Source organism: Magnolia sinica, chromosome 15 (assembly GCF_029962835.1).
Source record: "Magnolia sinica isolate HGM2019 chromosome 15, MsV1, whole genome shotgun sequence".
NCBI classification, from domain to species: domain Eukaryota; kingdom Viridiplantae; phylum Streptophyta; class Magnoliopsida; order Magnoliales; family Magnoliaceae; genus Magnolia; species Magnolia sinica.
Genome location: NC_080587.1, coordinates 37,158,798 through 37,163,002, shown reverse-complemented (window position 1 = coordinate 37,163,002; position 4,205 = coordinate 37,158,798). Strand labels below are relative to the sequence as shown.

At 40.1% G+C, this 4,205-nt stretch overlaps 1 long non-coding RNA gene across 1 annotated transcript; it reads left to right on the top strand.

The window, feature by feature from the left end:
- The first annotated feature begins 258 nt into the window (after positions 1–258).
- LOC131227337 (uncharacterized) lies at positions 259–1,904 on the top strand. Its single transcript, XR_009162212.1, has 3 exons — positions 259–377; positions 859–996; positions 1,600–1,904. It is a non-coding gene; the product is annotated as an uncharacterized LOC131227337 (long non-coding RNA).
- Positions 1,905–4,205: the final 2,301 nt, after the last annotated feature.

The following is a 4,205-nucleotide window of genomic DNA, read 5'->3' as shown; positions in this document are numbered from 1 at the left end:
TCTCAAGCACAAGCAACCCAAATCCTCACATCATTTCAGTGACATTTCCCACACTTCAAATGGCTCTTAAAGGTATTGAGGTGGGCCTAGCCATGGTCCTTTTGGTATCACTGTGGGCTGGGACCATGGCTCAGTCAAGTTGCACAACCGCGATCATTAGCTTGTCGCCATGCCTGGCTTACATTACAGGGAATACGTCGACCCCTTCTTCTTCTTGCTGCTCCCAGCTCTCCAACGTTGTTAAGTCTCAGGCGCCATGCCTCTGCACCCTTCTTAATGGTGGTGGCTCGTCCCTGGGGCTCACCATCAACCAGACTCAACTCTTGCTCTCCCTGGCGCTTGCAACGTCCAGACTCCACCCGTGAGTCAGTGTAATGGTAAGCCCAAAGTGCATGAACATTTTTCTGTTGGGTTAGGCCATCGGTTCAGCAGGTTGGGTTGGGTAGGGCTCAACCCAAGCTCCACCCATTTACTTAAATGACCCATATTTTCTAACCCGAGCCCAACCCACTACCCATTTAAATTGGCCCAAACATGCATCAGAAGTGGGTCGGGCCAGCGGACCTATCGGCGATCCAACCCATTTCCACTGCTAATCATGTTTGCTTCGATATAGATACAGCTGTAAGTGGGCCAGGACAATGTCTGTTTTGGTCCACACGTTAGACCAGGCTGTCCATTTGGGCCTGAAATCTCAGCTTATCTACCTCATAGGACTCTAGCACAGCTGGGCCTCATCAATCTAGCCCATTTACGCATGTGGTTATAGATGTGCATGTGGGACTATAGTTTAGCTCCTTAAATAAGTAACATGAAATTTCTGATTTTCTGTGAACATGTGATATTGATTGTGGTTAGGTGCTGCTGGACCAACAACTACTCCTACCCCTCCTAAGGAAACACCAGTTACGCCTTCCACGCCAACTGTGCCGAGTGCACCATCAGTACCATCGGCACCATCAGCACAAACCACTCCGGCCTCGGGCGTTCCTTCAGGTAAATTTTCGATTTTACCAATTTATTTTAATTACCCTACTAAGCAATGTTTAAAACATAGAAATTTTTGTGGGCGGTCGATATTGTTGTGGTAAAACCAAAGGAGCCAATTTTACATGGCAAAGTGTTTCAGTACGAGGGGGTTTTGAAATTGTCTTGGCCAAGTATAAAAACATTTTCACATATAAATCAGCATAAATAATCATATGCAAATCCATTTTCCATATATAAATTGGATTTACATATATTAATGGCTGGCCCACACTAGAAAATTCTATAGATTGAAAGATATGATGGACCTGATCGTGGCTTTCAAATTAGAGATTATGAAGAAAAGGCCAATTGTTCACATTCCATGAGCCAATTAATTTCCATTATTAGGCTGTCAGGATCGAGTAATCAATATGATCTTTGCTCTATCAGCCATCCACATTAGTTGTCCATCAATATGATCTTTGCTCTATCAGCCATCCACATTAGTTGTCCATTGCATGAGGAATTTAAATTTCCATTATCAACTAGGCCTGCTAGTGTCTGATTTAATTCTTTACAAATCCATTTTATAATTTCATGATTTTGATATGCTTGCTTTTATGGATGTAGGAAGTGGATCTAAGTCTGTCCCATCCACTGGCGGGGATGTATCGGATGCAGAATCTATCACATTGTCTCTTGCTCTGTCATTCTCCCTTCTATTCATTTCAGCATATGCTTCAAGTCTCACAGCGTTGTAGACTCAACCATGATTTTGTGTATAACCGTGTTTTAATATGAAGTCATGAGTGTGGATGTGTTGTTTATTGAGAATTATTTTGGATTATATCACATCAATGTTTACAAATATAAATAAAAAGGCATTTTGTTCCTTTTCCATTTTCTAAATAAACTCAACACGCATCTTTTTTTAACGGTTGATATAAGGTTGGTATTTGATTTCTAGTGGACTCGGATTGCAATGTTATACTTAATTTGCAGATCAACGGATCATCTATACATCAATAATGAAGATTGGCTAAATTAAAAATAAGACAAATCAAATCATTGTACCTTGGGAAGCCATTAGTGCATGTACAAGAAATTGGCTTGATCTTCCGCACCTTACACACCTAAGGAAACCGTATGGACTATGGTTTTGTATATGTGGGTGATGTGACCAAGACCATATTATATAAATGAGGGCGGGAAGATGTTGAGCCCATCGCAACTTCTTCTTACCTCTCGAGAGTCCACACTGCAAAAGAGTTCCATGCCTATCTAAATTGTTGTGGATAGGAAAACAGCATGAGCGTAACTGCCCCATATATATCTTTGCTAATCACACATGTGATGGAGCCCACCGGTATGCTCATCGAAGTAAACCAATCATACGATCTAGCCCAATGATTATGTTAGGACCACCAAATAGAGGTCCTACATTCTCCCACTTGGGCTACACTGATCAATCAAATGAAATATTCTAAATGGGTACCCGCTAGATTTCATTATTAGATATAAGTTGCGTTCCTTATATCTGGTCCATCAAGACTACCAATATTGGATCGTGATAGTCATCACAACATTTAGTTTTATCGAAGTGAGACAAATCACAGTTACAAATATTAATACCCTTAATGACATAGATCATCATTGACATGAAAGTGTGGTATGAAAATTACACGTCTTATGTGATCATATGTGCCTATCTTCAAGTTGTCTTGTTGTATGTATTTTCAATAAGACATAAACCAAAATTTTCCTTACTCAATAATCGATTTCAGTTCTTGTCAGCAGACGAGCTTAGAAATAATCGTCTCCTCGATTATAATTGTAGTTCCAATATAATCTTTTGCAGTCTTAGATCTTGTTTGTAGTTAGGTTGGGTAATAAGTATCTATAGCCTTAAATCTCTCAAAAACCTTAAATTCTATAAAGTAGAGACTACATGCGAATGTGGGTGCGAGGCCCTTGAAATCCTTGGTCACAAACCAGCTTCATGAGTTATCAAATAAGGGAGTCTCGGAAGACTCCTTAGTTCATAGTGATTTTACCGTGTCTAGACAAATATAGATTTTAAGATTACTGGCTAGTGACAACCCTAAGCAAATCACACCATTAGGAAATAGATATCTCATCACCCTGCACCACTGAGCACAAAAGAGAGCAGAAGCGCCTCCTTACACACGCTCGTATCTACAATTCCATAGTAACGTGTGATAATTGATACATTGTCACTACAAAATTGCACACGTGGCACATATTTAACTTAAATTAAACCATTCAAATGGTGAGTCTCATTTAGGATGGTTCATAAATAGTAAATCATACTAAGTTGATCCAACTATCTAATTTACAAACTTTTAGTGAATGACAAAATGAAAAATGGTAAAAATTAAAATTTTAACAAAGAAATAAACACTAACTAAGGCTAGGATTGTTAAATTAACCAGGATTTTGGATAATGGCCTTTCTACCGTTGGTCTCATAATTTAAATTGATCAATTTGGGATAATAAATGCAATATGGGAAATTTCTAAGCATGCATTCAACCATCATAAGGGGCATTTTTTTACCGGCATGGAGTGTGATTAGTTATATCACATGCTCTTTTAAAATTGGGGCTAGGCCGTTGTGCTGGTTTTGCCATGATTTTTTTTAAAAAAAGATGGTGACTCTCCAACTGTACATATGGCACTTGACTAGTAATCTATACAATTCAAAATTTTGTCCACTTTTAAATGGATTATAACCCAACTGTACTAAGAAGATGACATTAACCAGCTGATTTTTGCCTTGCAATTTTTACCACCTGCCCTAGATTTCCCGTGCACAGTGCACACCCGAGTGACTCAAGACTCCGAGAGACCCCGCCACATAGATCGTCCGATCGCCAAGATCCAAAGGTATCACCCGTGCGTCCACGCAGTGGCCGATTGGCGTGCTATGGTGCGAAGAACCTATCCTTGGTGTGCACACGACGTCCACACAACACCCTCACACATGCAAAACTAACCGCACATGTGGGGTAATCTCTAACCCCATCCTTCATGACATCACACCCCCTCTCTCTCATCATACCAATCCTCTCCTCTCGCCATACTTTTCCCATCCTCGTGACCTCTACTACACATGCCCCCTCGCTGCCTCTCAATTATGGATTGACACCCTAATCTTAATCTCACCCAACTATCTAATCATAATTAATGTCCAACAACTGACCTAAATTAATTAGT